The sequence below is a fragment of the Rattus norvegicus genome, chromosome 20 (genome assembly GCF_036323735.1).
Source record: "Rattus norvegicus strain BN/NHsdMcwi chromosome 20, GRCr8, whole genome shotgun sequence".
NCBI classification, from domain to species: Eukaryota; Metazoa; Chordata; class Mammalia; order Rodentia; family Muridae; genus Rattus; species Rattus norvegicus.
The window spans coordinates 43,491,095-43,510,722 of record NC_086038.1 but is presented as its reverse complement, the minus strand read 5'-3'; the positions used below and the strand labels follow the sequence as shown (position 1 = coordinate 43,510,722).

The following is a 19,628-nucleotide window of genomic DNA, read 5'->3' as shown; positions in this document are numbered from 1 at the left end:
TCCTGGCATCCACTGGGTAAAGAAGACCTCTCAGCTCCTCCTATACCATGCCTACCTGGATGCTGCCCTACTTCCACCCTGATGATGATGGACTGAACCTCTGAACCTGTAAGCCAGCCCCAATTACATGTTGTCCTTTATAAAACTTGCCTTGGTAATGGTGTCTGCTCACAGCAGTAAAAACCCTAATTAAGACAGAACTTGGGTTGGGACACTTTGTTGATTAAGATAAAAATACCCCACAGATGCCATGTGGCCCACCAGAGCCAGCACTAACATGGGATGGTAGATTTTTTTATTTTTAATATTTACTGGTACACATATAATTTTTCTACTTCTCCCTCATGCCTACCCTTGGACACTATCATGACCTTCTTTACTTAAGCCATTGTTGGTGAATATGTGTCTCTTAGTTGGGGTTTTACTGTTGTGAGCAGACGTCATGACCAACGCATCTCTAATAAGGACATTTAATTGGGGCTGACTTATAGGTTCAAAGTAAATCCAGTATCACCAAGGTAGGAATATGGCAGTGTCCAGGCAGGCATAGTGCTGGAGGAGCTCGGAGTTCAGTATCTTCATCTAAAGGATGCTAAGACTGGCTTCTAGGCAGCTAGGACAAGGGTCTTAAAGTCCATGGCCACAGTGAAACACTTCCCCCAACAAGGCCATATCTCCTAATAGTGCCATTTTCTGGGTCGAGCATATTCGAACCACCACAATGTAGATAGATTAAAAAAAAACATATAATGCAGACTGGTGAGTCTATTCAGTGTTGGATACACATTTTTTAATTGCATCAAGCAGTTAGGCCCCATAAGATTGTGTCGATCTAAGTTGGGACATCAACTTCTGTTGGAATCACAGGGAAGCTACAGCCATGACATTTCAACAACATAGATGCCTAAGTGTCAACTCACCTTCAAGCTCTTTAATCCTCAATTTGGTGGACATTTGGAAAGTTTAACTCCTTGTGATAGAAATTGTTCAATTTAATGTCTAGGGGAAAAAATCCTCCTTGTTACCAAAGGTCTGCTACCACCAAGTTGACAGTTGAATTTTTAGTTAAGTAAAACAGCCACTAGGGATTGGCTGGTAGACCTGAATCACGTTGAGAAAGAACAGAAATGGTTAATGCAGCAGACTCCAAGATAAACCTACATGTTGCTGTGTTTCTACAATGAGTATTTCTTAAGAGTGCATCAAAATGAAATAGGTGCAGAAGGAGCCAAGGGGATGGCTCAGCCGCTAAAGTGCTTGACATGCAAACATCAGGACTGGAGGTAAAGCCTGCAGTGGGAACTTGTAATCTTAGTTAGAGACATAGAGACTGAGATGTGCTGGCTCGTCAGCTTGGCTGAATCAGAGAGCTCCAGAGTCAAGATGTGCTAGGATAATGGTAGTGCAGAGCTAGTAAGAGTGGCTAATTAATGAGTGGTGGGCCCATGCCTGACACTGTGTGTATGATCAGAAACCAGAGGTAAGATTGCCCAGAAACCCAGGATAGAACCAAACATGACTGGCAAAAGAGGAAAAACGTCAATTAAATGACTATTCTGCTATACTCGTAGATCAGTGCCTAGCTCAATTATCATTAGAGAGGTGTCCTCCAGCAACTTATGGAAATAGATGCAGAGTCCCACAGCTAAAGACTAGGCAGGACTTGGGGACCATTGCAGGGGAGGGAGAGGAAGAACTCTGGTGCACAGGGGAGTCAAGGACACCATGGGAACACAGCCCACAGAAGCAACTCTGTGTGCTCATAGGGGCTCACAGAGACTTAAGCAACTAGGTCCTCTGCACATACCTTATGATTGTGTAGCTTGCTGTTCCTGAGAGACTCACAACAGTGGAAATGTGGTAGAATGGGGCTGGCCTTTGACTCTCGTCTGTGCCTGGGGCCCTTTTCCTCTCACCGGGTTGCCTCATTCGGCCCTGATATGAGGGTTTGTGCCTTGTTCCTGGTCTTACTTAATTTGTAAGCCATGCTTTGTGGATGTTGCTGAGAGCCTACCCCCTCTTTTATTTATTTATTTATTTATTATTTATTTATTTATTTATTTATTTATTTTTGTTTTTTTATGGAAATGGAGGAAAACTGTAGTTGGTATGAAATGTGAGAGAGAAGAAAGTTTTTAAAAAGGAAAGAAAGCCATTTTTCACAACCTCTCAATACCATTAGCATCTCATTCACTGTAGTGCCTTCTTCATAAGACCATTACAAAAAAAAAACGTAGCCTCATTTTCTGTCTAATGGTGACACCAGCAATCTGTTTGGGAAAGGTGGGCTACCACAAAACCCACATTCTCTGCTTCTGGCTATTGGTTTGCTGCCTCGCCATTCTCCTGCCTCATCACTAGCTTATTCTTCCAGAGACTGACTCCTCATTGTTTAGTCTTCCCCTGCCCTTTAGGTACACATGTCATCTCTTAGCTCAGGGTGGATAAAATGTCATCCCTTTCACAGAAGCCTGGGGCTTCCCTTTGGTCAGTCTTTCCGAAGTAGTCCATTTTTCTGCCTCTACCCAAATTAATTTAATTTTAATGCCTTTCTTCTCTGAAGTGATGTTGCCTATGTTATTTTTAATTGCCTGTCTTCCCCAGTAAAATGTAGTTCCGAGAGCCCATGGATATTTTCTGTTTATTTTCCTCTGTTCGCTTCCCCATTTTATTCCTAGGCTAAATCTGTGTTACATCTAAACTAACTGAGAAATAATTTTCTTCCCTGAACTGATTTGTACACTTTTGAAAACTGCAGGTCCTAACATTGCTTAGAGCAAAATCTCCTCTGAAGATGGGCAAGATGCTAGACTGGCTTAAGTTACCAAGTCTCTGGTGTACGTACACTAAATTTCATACCTATTATCTTGTGATTACAACATCATTCAATTATATTTGCTCTCTCACTGGAAAAAAATTTAACTTACTGAACAGGTTTATCCTCCATTTGATAATTCATAGCAAATTCCACTATTCCTATTTATATTATTTATGTCGACTTATTTTATATTCTCTTTCTGTTTTCTGTCCTTCGTCTTCACTGTCACTCTCAGTTTCCTCATGCACTACAATCAGCGCGGCTCTCTTCTACCCAGAACCTTCAAGTGACGAGTGACAGAATTTTGTCACTAGCCAAACCACCAATCTTTCGTTTGGGAAAGGAAATTTAATGCTGCCTCATTAAACAGCAAGATTAATTAATCTTAATAAAGACTGATAACTATTATATTCATATCAGCAGTTTTAAAATGAAGTATTAGAAAAATTAAAGACATCTAATAATATTCTAAGGCTGTAAGCATCTGAGCTGTGACTCAAATTAAGCTTTATTCCATTGTCTTTGTACTTTACCTTCTCCATCATACTGTCTTATGTCTTTAATATCATCAACAATGGATGTACTATCCCAGATCTTCATTGCTACATAAGTCTATAAAGAATTTTCTGAGCACAATGTGCCCCAATAAAGTAGTGTTGCTCTTTGGAAGAAAAGAAAAGTCAGGGATTTGCTTTTCTGTAAAGGAAGCAGTTGACTTGCATAAAGAAAAAGGTTTAGAGAGGTCAGGCATTTGATCAAATTATGCAAATTTATAGAAAATTTTGGACATTAATGATACAAAATGCTAGGCAGTTCGCCCTCAAGAAACTGTCATTTAACAGATGAATGATTTCATTTTTAACTGGGTGTATTTATTGAATGTGTTTATGCGTGTGTGTGTGTGTATGTATGTGTGTGTGTATGTGTGTATGTGTGTATGTGTGTGCAGACGCCAGTGGTGTCCAGAAGATGACACTAGATAGCCTGGAGCTGGAGTTACCAGAATTATTGAGCTTCCTGATGTGGGTGCTGAAAATGGAACTTGGAGTCTTCTGCCAGACCTGTATGCAATCTTAACTGCTGGGCCATTTCTGTGGCCTGGTACTACCTGCTTTAAATAATACTGGTTTTGTACTTATAATAAAAAAAGAATTGTAATACAAATTTTTAGCCTGTTATTTTGAAATCTTTTTACAGTTAACTTTCCTCAAAGGTTTTTCTCCTAGGCAAACAAGTTGGGAATGCTCAAAAGTTTCGTACTATCACGATATAAAAGTGACGTGCAGTACCTACATTCCAAAGTTGAATATGTCCTCATGCACTACCACATTTACTAAAACTTTATGAAAAATGTGTATCTGATGCTCTATTCAGACGTAAAGCTCTATCATACGTTCCTCACAAGTTCATGGAGATGGAACTCATTTTGACTGTGAGAGCATCTTGGATTCTTTAAGCTACATCACAGGACAAATATCTGCAGGTAACGTACTGCATACCTGGCCTGATTGCTCAGTAGTTCTCATTGTCAAACTGCAGGTGTATTTTTATGAAAGCATGTACTTCGCTAGGAGAATAAAATGATATCTAAAAAGGTATTAAAAAGAATTAGAGTTATCATTGATAATACCCTGAACTCACAGAAGCTACAAACAGCAGAAATTAATCAATGTTGCAAGATCTCATAAGATGGGCATGGTTCAGTTTCCATTTTCATGTCAATAAAACTTGTGCCGTAGGCAAGCGTCAAGAAAGATGTGAGCAGACTGAACTAACTGTCCTCTTCTCTTTATTGCTGTCCTGGTCATGTAAACTAATCACGAAACACCTTTTCCAGCACTTTCCTTATTCCTCAGTTACTGAACAAATGATTATTGTTTTGTATATCAGTTATATTTTGCCACAATAATATTTTGGGCAAATCTCCCCAAGGCTTATAAACATTGATGGTTTATTTAGGTCAGCCATGGAAGTCCTGGGTTTGCTTCTGCCTCTGTGGTCACATGTAAGTTGGGCAGAATGGAACACAACTTATATGTGACAACTGAGCTCTGATGTGTGCACTTTGCACTGCTTCTTGTGTTCCTCAGATGCTCGCTTGTTACAAAACAGCACAGAGCATATCAGGAGAGAAAAGCTGAAGAAGATCAATAGAAGCGAATTTCTTGAAAATGCAGCTACTTAAAATAGCACACATATATTGCCATTTGTGAGTTTTCTTAGGTACAGTTCCCATGGCTGAATAGAGACACCATGACCAAGGCACTTCTTTTAAGGAACAACATTTAACTGTGGCTAGCTTTCAGGTCCAGAGGTTAAGTCCATTATTGTCATAACAGGAAGCATGACAACATCCAGGCAGACATGGTGTTGGAGAAGGAGATGAAAGTTCTACATCTTGAACCAAAAGCAGTCAGGAGAAGACTGGCATCCTCGAGCAGCTAGTAGGAGGGCCTCAAAGCCCACCCCACACTGACACACCTCCTATAACAAGGCCACACCTACTCCAACAAGGTCACATCTCCTAATAGTTCCACACCCTGGGCCAAGCATATTCAAACCACCACACGAGTTTACTAGATTTTGCTGCTAAGCGTGACTGTGGCTGTTCTTGGGTTTCTTCAGTTGAATATTGGCATTCAGGATTCAGATCAGACATCTGAGCTATATTTATTCTATATCATTAGTCTTCAGCAAACTGGCTGACGCATGATTTCACAGTGATTCAGAACGAAGAAGAAAAATGAAAATGAGCAAACATTTCATTCTAGCTTTTCCTTCTGGAGCATTTCTTAAGTTACACTCTTGAGTCTGGTACAGAGAAGTATGGCAGAAAGTCCTGTCCACAACAATGTAGACAAGCATCCACTGTCATCAATATATCTGCTGTGTTTGCAGAACTTAATTAAAAAATTTAATAAGATTGATATACTTATTGAGAACATCCTCTAGCTATAGAAGTCAAACAATAGATCAATAAATATTTATGAGAATAAAATATATGAAAAATAGAAAATTTAACCATAAAATATTTATCATTTGAAGTCATAAGAGATAGTGTACATTTTGAGTCAAGTGAAAATCAACACCTCAAATATCAAGATTTGTGAAATGCAGTCAAAATGACACTTAGAGAAAAAGTCATAGATTTAAATGGTTAAATTAGAAGAGAAGGATCTGAAGTTAGTGATTTACTTTTTAATCTCAGGAAACTAAAACAAAGAGAACTAGTTATATGCAAAATAAGGGGAAAGGAAAAGAGAGAAGATAATTAAACTAAAAAAATAGATAAAAATCAATAAAGACAAGTTGGATATTTGATAAAATTAATATTATTAGCATCTATTTAAAAAAACCTCAATATCAGAAATTACAGATATAAATTTTTAGGTAAAGAATTTTAAAATTGAATCTACAAATATATACACAGTATGTTTTATAAAAAATATTTAACATGACAATGCTACTTTGTTTCAAATATAAATAGTTATCCAGTGTGTTTCATTAAATCAATTGATCAAGAAATCACCTATGACAAATATCAATGCCTATCCACTACAGGATCAGGAGAAAGGTCAAGCAAGAGAGAAATATACTCAACTGACTAAATTGCCCCTGTGCAAAACTTGGGGAAATTAATGTGGTATTTTTCTAATGCTGTTCTATAACTTAAGTAGGATTGCTATAATAAATGTTTTTTCCAGTTTGACAGAAATTTAGTTTTCCAAGGCAGAATGCTAATATTTCCCTAAAACAATTAAAAGTGAAATTCTCTCTTCTCATTACAATTCATCAGTGTTTCTTTTCTCTGACAAAATGTATCCTGAAGCTGCTTTTCTAATGAGCATATTCTAGAAGCAAAGGAAATATGATTAATCTTCTTTGTAGAGAGTGTATTAGGGAGCCTGGGGGTGGCTGTTGATAAACTTTTTTATTGTACAACATGGACATGAGTCCAGAGCTCCATTACCCATCAGACAGAACTAGCTAAGGTAGCTTGCAACTCTCTAACCCTAGTGCTGGGGAGGGAGGACAGAAATGGGTGGATTCTTGGAGCTCAGTTCTGTGGTACACTCTTCTGGCCTCCCTGTCTACCAGAACACATAAGTTGTGCACATACATACATGCATGCAAAACACTCATGCACATAAAATAAAAACAAATCTTAAAAATTAATACCTCATTTGAAACTTCAACATCATAATACTTTTACTTTTTAATTCTTGGAGCTCACTGGCCAGGTGAGTTCAAGTTTCAATAAGACACCTTGTCTCAAAAATAATGATATAAAGAACTAGTGAGGAAGACATATTCACATGCATGCACATGCCCACATGCTTACATATTTATACATGAGCACACACACACACACATACACTCACATGCACATACACACTTACATGCACATGCACATGCACATCCACATGATAAACTACAGTAAAAGATTACTCACTTAATACCCATCTTACCTCTATAGTAATCAATGAGAATTAGTAGAGAGCACTAAATTGGTTGGTTAAATGTGTGCTCACTTAGTGAATACTTAATCACTTTTCCATTTATACTATCTATATAAAACATAATATATTGGATTATGAATAGTCAAGGTCAGTTTGTGTGTGAAATTAATTGCTGAAGGTATTTACCTATTTCTTCTCTTTGCAAGTTTTTGTTTTGTAAGAAATTCAATCAGAGTAAAGTATATAAAATTATAATAAAGTGGCAGGAATTACCATTTTTCACAACCTAGTTTGAGGGGCTGAAACGATAACTCAGTGATTAAGAACATTTGCTGCTCTTACAGATGACTTGGGTTTGGTTCCCAGCATGCTCATGGCAGCTTGCAAATACCTGTATCTTCAGTTCTATGGTACACTCTTCTGGCCTCCCTGTCCACCAGAACACACTAGTGATGCACGTACATACATGCATGCAAAACACCCATGCACATAACATAAAAACAAATCTCAAAAATTAATAGCCTCGTTTGAAACTTCAACATCATAATACTTTTACTTTTTAATTAATTTTTGGGATTCTAAGTGATCTGAAACTCATTGTGTAGCTCAGGCCTGTGTTAGAATCACAGCAATCCTCCAGCCTCAGACTCTTGAGTGCTGTGATTACAGTTGCTAGCCAGTATGCCTGGCAAATGAATTACTTTTAAAACATGAAACATTTCAAAGTATATAGTGACAGTTAAAATAAAAACTAAAACTGAAAACATTGTCTAATTTAAATGTGAAAGGAAAGATTTGGGTTCAAGTTCACTTTTCTCCAGTTTGGGTTATAGAACACTAAATTATTGCCAGTGAAATATAGGGTAGTAATAGATACCAGGAATTTCTCTAAACTTTGTTGGCATGCTCACACTGGTCACGAGATGGCAAAGTCAGTAAGTAACAGAGTGAGAGAGTGTGACTGCGAAGGTACAATGATAACAGAGAGGGAATGTTCTGGTCTTTTTTGAGTTCAGATAACCTGTGCATAAACAGGACAATGAGTCTAAGTTACTTCTGCCTTTGAGACCTAGCTGCACAAACAAAATTCCTGCAAACACGGGCCCATCTGTAATGCATGCAGGTTCCAGTTTCCACTGAGAAAAATGCTAAGCAAACTTCATGATTATAGGCTGGGGATTAGGCTCGTCACAATCTTTTTAGAACTTTCTCCAGAAATGTGGAGAGTCCCCCCACCCTGGCCCACTTATGTAACAAACCAGTATCCAGACCAACATACCAACTTTGTTGACATGCACAATTTTAGCGAACACTTTCTTTACTTGATATAGTTCCTTGACACTGACAACTCCCCTCCATTTTCTTATTTTCAGCATTTTGAAATGAAATCATTCTCTGATAGGGAGATTGCCAAGCAAAAGGAAAGTGTTTCAATAAAAAAAAAATCCTTCAGGGTTAAGTCTGTCCAATCTTAGCACTCAGGACATCTGTCTTTAGTTGGCTGTTCAGTGAGTCCAGATGTGGAGTCCCTAATGCAGTGGAACAACAGGAACAGATGTTTCCAGGGAACTTGCTAGCAACACTTCTTCCTGAACCACACCAGTCTTCAGATATATTCTGTGGAATGGCTGAAGGACAATGACTGAAAAAAATGTACTGGCAAATGCTTTGTGTCTTCTAAATTGAATTATAGCATAATAATTTAATTTGTGGTTTCCCATGTGCAAGCTAAAATTTCAGTATGACAAACAGACCTAAAGAATTCCCAAACATCTCACAAGAGCATGTTAAAAAAAAAAAAGAAAATTACATCTGCACAATATCGTCAGAGATGGCTTCAAATGTAGCCTATACTAAATTTTGTAGTTGGTTTACCTAATAGCACATCCTATTAATTGCCTACCAAGTGTTTTCATATCAGTCAAAGAGGCATCACTAATCAATCCCGATACACATTGGGATTGTTGAATATTTATGTTCTGAGTCACAAAGACAGCTCCAGAAATGGTCTGTGCAGAATCTGGAAATGCGATCAACAGTGAGGGTGAGTGTGTTTGAACACACGTATTATTAGTTCATTTAGCTACAACACATATTCAGGGCAAACATCTGTTTCCCAGTTTCACTGTGCAATGGTATGTTTATTAGGGGTCTTGCTACTTTCCCCACTGAGAAGTTTGTTATTAACCGTGATAAGTATATAATTTTACTTTTTACTTTGCTCTTTTCACACATGTTACTGACGTAAGATATATTGTTTATCTCTGTTTCAGTTTGGCAGCACTTGCTTTCGGTTTTGGTGAAGAATTAAATTCAAACCCTGAGCATTTCCCATGTGGATTGTAAAGGGCATAAGCAGAACTATAGAGAACCCACAACAGTTGCCATGAAGCAGTAGCTAAATGTAATAGATCAGTTCTATTTATCTCAAACATGAATTCTAATAAATCATGTAAAATAATATTAACGTGTTCTGAAATAGAGACAAAATACGGCAGAGTTGAAGTTCTAGCAGATGATTTTAAAAGCAGTGATGAGAAAATTCATTATATATATTTTTTTTCCAGATTTTTTTTCATCCTGAAATAAGTTGTGAATTCTCAGGGAACTTTGCCAAATGTTAGCTGTTAGTAGCTTACTATAAACATTTAAAGCTTAAAGAACACAGTCCACAAATTCTTAGGCACAATCTTTTGTGTATGAGAAATATTAACAGATCTTTTCTTCTTTGCCCGACTAGCCCTACCTACCTGGTATGTCTTGTCATTTGATGATTAAGACATTTGAAATGTAAATACATAAAATATCCAAGAAAAAAATTTAAAAAAATAAAGAGGTGACTGTGGTGGCTTTAGTAAGAACAGTTCCTGTAGGTTCATGTATTTGAATATTTAGTCTCTTGTTACTGGAACTATTTGGGAAGGATTAAGAGGGGTGTTCCTGGTGGCCTTGTTGGAAGAGGTGTGTTACTAGGGAAGGCTTGGAAGTTTCAAAAGACATACATTCCCAGTGAGCCCTTTCTATGTCTCCTAATTGCATATCAATTTAGCAGCCATTTTTATTTTTTTTAATCGATGCCCTCATGGACTCTAAGTGTAAGGAAACTCTGCTAATTAAATTTGAAGCCTCCCATTGACCAAACAATCTTCTGGGACTTGGCATATAATGGAGGACTCCCTTCATTAACAGTTTCTCCTTCTCCCTTGACTGGGGAATTCTAAATCCCCTACCTGTTTTAGTTAGTTCATAGGACCAATTTCCTTTCTCCTGACAAAACATGTTCAGCCAGCACCCGAGATTCCTGAGATGTTTCCCCATGTTAATGAGGCATTCCAGGTACCATAAGCACTGTTGCCTTTGGTGTTGTTTATATCATAATCACAAAGGAGACAGAGAGAGGGGACAGTGGGCAGTTTGAGAACTTTATTGCCACATGCTCCCTGTCAGCGCTTGGAAGGTCATTGAAGAATGTACCATCTTCACTGTCAACGCTGGTTTAGCAACAGTCTGTCACCGAGCCTCTTTAACTCACAGAACTGTTAGTTAAAGCCAAGCATGGCATTATATCTCTCCTGGGCCCAGAGATCCGAGGAGGACTGCAACAAGTTCAAGTCTAGCTTGGTCTACCTAATCAACTCCAAGACTACATGGTAAAACCCTGTCTCTGAAACCAAGGAAACAAAATAACACAACCTGTTAGAGTTTCTGTCTTTCTTCTTTAATAATTACCTCAAATAAACATGAGATTTAAGAACAAACACTTGACAGTTTTTGAAATAGGGGACATAACTTACCTCATTTTATTTTCAGTAATAGAAACTTGCTTCCAGAAACCCCAAAAACTTAAGTCTTGTAAGAATGCACAGGAAAAGAAGCCTTCAGCCACATAGCTCAGGAGAACAGAAGCAAGCACATGTGTTTAAGGAACCTGCACTAAGGTGCTAGTTATGCATACACTTAAGGCTTTTCCTCAGCAGCCATATTGTCATCCCAGAAAGCACATTATAGCAATTCTTAGCATTTTTGGTCAAGAGCCTGAATAGCATTCGACAAACATATTCTGTTCCATTGGTCTCATCTGGGCTCACTGTGTGTAACTAGATTGGGAAGAACTGGCCTGAAGCTCCCAGAACAGCTCACTCACATGGTTTGTGTGGTGTGTGTGTGTGTGTGTGTGTGTGTGTGTGTGTGTGTGTTGTGGCATGTGTAAGTGTGTGTGTGTGTATGTGTGTGGCATGTGTAAGCGTGTGTGTGTATGTGTGTGGCATGTGTAAGTGTGTGTGTGTGTGGCATGTGTAAGCGTGTGTGTGTGTGTGTGTGTGTGTGTGTGTGTGTGTGTGTGTGTGATTGAAACACTGGTCTTCTCTGCACACTTCTAAACAATCTGAATGTGACCTCAGAAGCTCCTCCACTGCTGTGGAAGCAGCAGAATAGTTCCACTTCCTTCCCTTTGGTTCACAATTTTGAAAAGAATGTTTTATCCAGCACAGGAGAGTCTACAGCCACTTTTGGCTTGCTTTCCTTCGGACGTGACACTGTATCCCCTTCAGTGTTCTGTATCCTGTATAAAGCAACCACAAGCCAAATCAGACTTCAGGGAACCTTCAAGCCTCTCGGACTTGACGAAAAAACCAGTGAGCATGTGCCGTGTTTTAAAACTGGCCCTCTGCAAAACTGACAGAATCCTACTAACCATATGGGCGCCACATGAGTAGGTTGCTGCTGAGAACTTCCTCGCTTCTGGTTTGGTTGTGAGAGAAAGCCAAATTGGAGCTGAATAGGAAAAAGCTGATAATCCATTTTGCAGAAAGGTGGAGATAAATGTAAAGGAAAAAAGAATCATGGTGATGTGCTTCCTCTGATCAGTTGACTATGGATGATAAAACTGAAGAATAAGTATCATGCAATGTTGTCAGGAAAACTGACGAGCATTCAGACACCAGTCCTCCTTGCTCTCCAGGAAAGACCTGTCTTCTCTGAATGTTAGAATATGGTTTCTAATGGTGAAATCAGTAGGAAAATAAATGGGAGATAACACAAACTCACTGTTTACAAGTTGCTGATGCTGATATAGAGGAGAAGGCTTGAGAGTATAGCTCAGTGGTAGAGTGCTTGCCTTTCATGGAGGAGGTCCTAAGGCTTAATCCTCAGAATTTCAAAACGAACAGGGAAACCAGAAAAGTGTGACTACTCATATGGCTATGACATGAGATTTTAAGGCAACAAAAGAGTCACTTAAAGTCACACACACAAAAAAAGATTGAGAGGTGATTGGAGAGTAGAATAATATTGTGGGACCATGGACAAGTTCACAATAGAGCTGTGAGAATAAATACAGTTTCATGTACAGCTAGACAAAGTACTGACTCCTAAGACTAGACAAAGGCTCAACACACAGCTTAATGAATCTCATTAAAACAAGCAAAAGAGAAAAGGAAGCTATCACAGAAAACTCCGTCGGCTTTCCATTGTCCCTAAGAAAGACAGTGCAGACAACCCAGGTAGAGGTGTGAAGGCTTGGATTTGTGAACAAAAAGGAAGTGAAGCCACTTCAGTGGATTTCTGTGAAAATGATAAATATGGAATCCAAGTCAAAGAAAAGCAAAGTGATCATAACCTGGATCCTGTAAAGGGGAATCAACCAAGCAGAAAAATATATTTAAATATGCAATTGATTGTTGTCGTTGTTGAACTGTGTGTTGCTCAGTTTTTAAGTTCTTAATCATTAATAGTTACCCTGGTGTTTATTTTTGATTTGTATTTATTTTTCACAGTCTCTTATATAAAAGGTTGAGGAAAGGCAATAGGGCGGGGTAATAAAACCACATATTCCTTTAAAAAGGTAAAGTTTGTATAAACTATACATACCATTGTCCTAAATATATAGTTAGTGATTTGGGTAATGTAAAGGAACGTAAATTGCTTTGATTTTCAAATTTGTATCAACCGAGCATGATGACATTTTTCATGACTGGAGTAATAGAGAATTATTTGAATCATCTACTTGGCACACAGAAGAAAATATGATATGAGATTCAAAGTCCTTCTTAAAGCCATTTTTGAGTGCTTTTAATATGATCTTTCTCCATTAATTTAAGAAAGTGTTCCAGAAACAGAGATTGAATTTAGATATCTATATCCCATGAAAAATGGTAGAACAATCATTGCCAAGGCATGCCTTAGTATAAAGATTATGTTTTTTATTTAATCCAGAGAAAATAAACATACAGTTGGGGAGTCTGGTTTTTTCTTTTTTCTTTTTTTGTTTTTGTTGTTGTTTTTTTTTTTTTACAAAATTGTCAACTTAAATACCACCAGAAGGAAATGTCAAACACTGGAAATATTTAACTCTAGGCTTAAGACAGAGATGGTTGCAATGGGAGCAAGGAATTTGAATGGTTTACAGCTCAACAAGGTAGATAAGGGGCAGCTACAGAATTCCGGAAAGGAAGGGGATGATGGAAGTGGGCACAGTCAGAAGAGCTGCAGTCTCTATTTGTATATCAAAAGATAATCCATACAGATAACTGAAAATAGTAATGAAATAGATATTTGATATTTTTAAATATCAAAAAATTTAAATGTGAAGGATAAGTATCTAATATATGAAAGTATCTGGTGAAATGAGAGGAAGAGGAAAGGAAGGGGCAATCTCATTATGTTCTGTGGTGTTAGCAGTAAAAAGTCAATTGCCTCATGATTAGAAAGTAAAAATTAAAACCTAGTAGTGACTAGACAAAAACATAAATTTTTAAATTATTTTCAAAATACCCTATGTGTGCCTCTACTCAGAAAATAGAAGACATCTATAACTTTGACAGCAAAACTAAATCCATTACTCTCAGAATAAACGTACATAGGTAGCGATAGTTTAAAAAAAAAGATCATTTACATGGTGGGCACGAGACAGTAGTCATTCAAATCCCTGTTTCTTAAAATTATGTTGTTTATGCCACTATTCCAAGCCAGTAACTTAGAAAGCTTGGAAATTAATTGCAGATATAAGCACGCAAGCAGAAATCAGAGGTGATTTTTAATGTTAAATGAGATTGCATTTAGATGGAAAGGCATTACTTATATGGAGATCACCAGACTTGAGCTTCATGTCCCCTGGGTGTCTAATACATGAATGCTTTAGCTTTAGTCAAATAGCATTTCACTAGGGAGAATGAAGAGGAGCTGCTTGGAGAAACAGTCACGATTAATGAAAACTCTGATTCACTTACCTCAGTAACAGAGTGGACAAGAAGTTAGCAAAGAAAGAGAAGATTTAAAATGCATAACAGTCCTTAGTTCAGTCTGGTTGACACACATTGAACTTAGTGTTCTGAAAATGGAGAAAACAAGTTATTTTCAAAAAACATGGGAAACATTAACAAAATATAGTTGTTTGATTTCTATAATGTATTAAATCTATGTATACTTATTTTTCAAAGGTGTTTGCTACATGAAGGTAAGAACATGAGTTGGATCTTTGGATCTCATTTAGGAATGAAAGAACTGATTTCCACAACTATATATGCATGTACACACGGACACATAATCATGCATGCCAATAACAAAAATGTTAAAATCTACAACCAAGGAAAATACAATACCTAGAAATCATACCATTGTTACACTCCTTCTCACACACAGAGTTCTCATAAATAATTCTATTCTTTCAAAGAAAATTAAAATCAAATTAATAGGCTGTATTTTTGTTAAAAGGAGAATCATTTACATTAATACATACATTTAAAAAATAATCAAAATATCTAAATAAGGATGCTGGAATATGAGCAAACAAACTTTTAACCATTTTAAATTTCAATTTGAAGTTTGGAAGCAGAAATTGCTTAACTAGAGGTACTAAGATAAAAAGATTTAGATCAAAACGCCAATAATGATGATTTAAAAAGCAAAACAAATAAGAAGATAATCAAATGGAGACAAATGGCCATATATCGTTTAAAACTGAAAACATAATCATAGCAATGGATGATGTAATAAAGCGAAGACATGCTATGCTTAGTTACATGTGAATAATAATTCTACTTATAAAAGAGACCTTAACGGACTGATTGTCTAAGACAACATAAATAATAATCAAATAATCCTCTATGAATCCAGCAATAGAAATCCACCAAGTGTTGTATGAGAGTCATTTCCTGGGGAGATACAACACATGCTTACTCATCCTGGAAGGGACAGTCACAACAGACCAGAGTAACAATTACACCGAGGTTCAACTTGGTGAACTGATACAGTCTATTGGTCATTTATGGTGTAGGGTTACTAACTAGGTACAAGGGATGGCTCAAAAACAGCTGGATCACCAAAAATGTCTACCCCAGACTGGCCAAGGCTCACGAAGCCTGAAACTTTGGAGCTCCCAGCTTGCAGCTCTACCTGTCTGAGGACCCCTCCCCACATCTACTGTCCCCGCATCCCCATACTCCCTTACTGCAGCTTGCCTAGTTAGTCATCTTCCCCAGAAGTTGATTACTCCATCAATAAAGGTGGTGGTGGTGGGGAACAGTCTAGAATCTCATGTGTTTCCACTTCCTAGACATGTGGCATTTGTTTATATCCCCAGTCTCATGACTATTTCTGTTTGTAGGGGGCTGTATGGCTAAGAAATCTATTCTTTAGATCGGCTCATCCTGAATGGAGATGATCATGACAAAGCAGCACCTTCCCCTGAGGACTCTACAATGAAATAATGAGGTCGACTTGCAAGTGTTTCCCCCTACTCCTTAATGTACAGTTAATCTCTGTGCTACCCAGTGTAGTCCAGATCCTAAGGAAGGAAGGGCAATTCCAAGTTCTGTGCTTCATCCAATCCCTTGTTGATAACGAAACCAGTCTGAGGCCCAACAAAGCAAGCAGATTAATTATCAAGATGCAGCTAGTAGACTTCTTCACTTTTATTGTGACTGACACTTTCTGGGCGGCTGTGCTTGGTCAAAAGCCTTTCCAGGATAGCAATGTTGGCTTCATCTTCCTTTAAAAAAAAATGGTCCTCCTCACCTTTCCATTTGGGGATGCAGAGCCAAAGGGTAACAGTGCGGGTGCTTTGGGACGAAGGCTGAGCATCAAGCTGGGTTTGCCCCTGGTGTGCACTGGAGCTAAAGCCCAGCAAGTTTCATTTCAGATGCCCTTTACAGAGCAGTGGAGGTTATCACAGGAGGCAGCAGGAAGGGAAGCTCCTGCGTGACGTTCTCCATCAAAGCTGCTCGGGTTCAACCAAGCTGCTCCTGTGTAATTGAAGTAACTGCTTTTATCCTGAAAATGTCTAATCCCCAGGAAAGTATGAGGTTTTTATATAGGATCCTCACCTGCACCAAGCACTCTGAAGAGCAAATAAAGAATAAGAAACTCGGAATAAGAACTCTGCAACTGGACATGCTTACTGAATGCCACTGTTCATGCCAGCCATGTTTCTGACGAGCCGTTTTGCAGGCCATGAGAACATTTCGGCAGGGCTGTCTGCGAGTCATCTGTCTCCAGCTTTGTTGTTGAAATGTATCAATTATTTGAATGCATGTTAATCATTTCCAGAGATTCTAGACTGTGTTTGCAGGACGGCTGCTTTGCCAAAGAGGCTGGCCTCAACCTTTCCCTCCCGCATTTGCAATGTTTGAAATGTATCCAGATATTACTTGTATTTATCTGTGGATAAAATATTGGCTAAACAATTTATGATGAAGGTAACCATATATTCACATTATTGTCAACATTTCTGCCTTGCCCTCTTAGCATCATTCCAGCTACATGAAGTTTTTATAGACCTATCTGTGAGAAAAGGATGGTGCTTGGAGAAAACAAAGAGTACACGGAAAACACAGCTGCACAACTGGGGCACACAAGGGGAGACCAAAAATCAAGTGTTGGTATTCTCTTCTATTTCCACTTTTGCTGTCATGATTTAGAGTGTAATGCTATTTGCTTTTGCTTACTATCTAGATTTTTAAAAAAAAAATAGGTTCTTATTATGTAGAGCAGGCTAGTCTTCATCTGACTATCTTTCTGCCTCTCAGTTGCTTCAATTACCAGTCGGTGCTACCACATGTGGCAAGGTCTCTTTCTTTATAGTCTAATATTTTAGTTATATGAAAATAGTTCCATAAGCAGTTTGCTGTTTTTAAAAATCACTGGAGCCTGACCAATTTAGAATTGCAAACTTAGAGTTCTAGAGCCATCAAGGAAATTGCTTGAGGTTTATAGTGTAAGGAGTTGACTGATAATAAACTGGGATTTAGGTATTTGGAACAAACTATTATAATATTTGAATACTGCTTCCCTGTGTGTGTATCTCTCTTCCCCCATCTCTCTCTCCTCTCTCTCTCTCTCTCTCTCTCTCTCTCTCTCTCTCTCTCTCTCTCTCTCTCTCTCTCTGTTTGCATACATGTAAAGATAATATCTTTTCAATTATGTGGATGCACCACCTGTCAATTTAAAAGTGCATGGCCTATAAGAAAGGGTAGAATGTAAGTTTGGACATCCAGGACAAGAAAGAATTCTGGGATAGTGCCAGGCATGAGAGAGTCACCTGGGAAGATGTGACAAGACTGGCACATGGTACTTGAGCACAGAAACGTAGCCACATGGCAAATACACTATATGTGATAATTCATTTTCATGTGGCTAGATTTAGGAATCGTGTGTTAGATTGAAGAGTCACAGAAACAAATCAACATATTTTGATGTTTTTTCTGAATGGACAATAATAGAGAGTAAAACAGGTTAAAAAGAAAGAAAAAGAAAGAAAGAAAGTGAGGGAGTAAGGAATGAAGGGAGGAAGGGAGGAAGGAAAGGAGAAAGGAAGGAAGAAAGAAAGGAGGAAAATCTGGCAAGGTACTGGCATTCCTAATCTCATGCTCATCTCTGCTGAGGGGTGGGCTGTACATGCAATTCCCCAGGAATGTACACTGAAAGGATCTGCAAAAATTCTGCAAAACCAACCATTGCTGTTTTAAGTTCTTTATATTAGACACTTTGTTCACAAAACACAAAAAAGGCACATATTTATAAGTACATATCGCAGGCCACCGCAGGGCAGCAGTGATAAATTCAACAATTGTAAATGAGAGAATCAGTCTTATCTTACTCTCTTGGTACTTACAAGTATGAAGTAGGGACAGACGGAAAAGAAGAACATGTCACCAAATTGTAAGAGCACAGGTGAAAATGAGGTGCCATTCTCAAGAGATGACAAGGGACTTACATAATCAAAGAGGGTTCACTGAGGAGATGACATTTATGTGGAGATCTGAATGGGTTATTTTTCTCAAATACTTAGGCAAAGCAAGTTGAGAAAGGAAAGGCTTTATTTTGGCTACGGTACAGTGAGGATGCTGTCCATCATGGCTGGGATGCTGGGACAGCAGGAGCTTGAGGCAGTTGGTCACATTGCAGTCACAGCCAGGAATGAAGTGAGATGAATGTTGTGCTCAATTCCTTCATATTTATCCAATTAACCCCAGTCCAGGAGTTGCTCATTGGTTTTATGTCAACTTGACACAAGCTAGAGTTACATGAAAGGAGGGAACCTCAGTTGAAAAAATGCTTTATAAGATCTGGCTATAGGGGATTTTCTTAATTAGTGATTGATGCAGGGGACCCAGCCCACTGTGGGTGCTACTGTCCCTGCACTTCTGGTTCAAGGTTCTGTAAGTAAGCAGGCTGAGCAAACTGTGGGAAGAAAGCCAGTAAGCAACACTCCCACATGCCCTCTGTATCACCTTCTGCCTCAGGTTCCAGCCCTCCTTGAGTTCCTCTCCTGGCTTCCTCAGTGATGAGTTATGATCTGAAAGTATAAGCTGAAAATACTCTCCTCTTCAACTTGATTTTTCTTCATGGTGTTTCATCATAGCAACTAAAACCCCAACTAAGATAGATGGTGTCAGTGTATGCCTTCTCTCTTCAAATGAACCTTTCTGGAAACATCCTCACAAACACACTCAGAAGTATATTTCCATGGTTATTATAAGTCTGTAAGTCCAGTCAAGCTGACAATGAAAGATTTAACACCACAAAGTTGGATGATAAGGGTAAGTCATAAGAGGAGGCTTAGCTAGGACACAGCTTCCTAGCTGAACACATAGCCAAGGCAATCACACAAATGTGGGACCCAACTTGGCATGTTAGCAGAAATAGAACTTCGGTCCTTTCCTTAATTTTCGCTTTTTTTCCCAGTTGAGAAGCAATTCCCACTTTTGCTGCTGTTGTTTCTTGAGATGGTGTGTGCTGACTTTGTAGCCAGACTGTCCTGGAATTTACTAGCGCAGTCTGACCTTGAACTCATGACAATTGTCCTGCTTCTGTCACCAAAATGCAGGTATTGGAAGTGTAAATGGCCAAACAGA

General features: G+C 38.4%; 1 long non-coding RNA gene across 3 annotated transcripts in view; it reads right to left on the bottom strand.

The window, feature by feature from the left end:
* The window catches only part of LOC102550301 (uncharacterized), a 173,006-nt gene that overhangs the window by 50,716 nt on the left and 102,662 nt on the right, over positions 1-19,628 (bottom strand). For all 3 annotated transcript variants that reach the window (XR_010060886.1, XR_010060883.1, XR_010060885.1), the window contains one exon: positions 14,505-14,605. This is a non-coding gene — a long non-coding RNA (uncharacterized LOC102550301). The remainder of the gene's footprint in view (positions 1-14,504; positions 14,606-19,628) is intronic.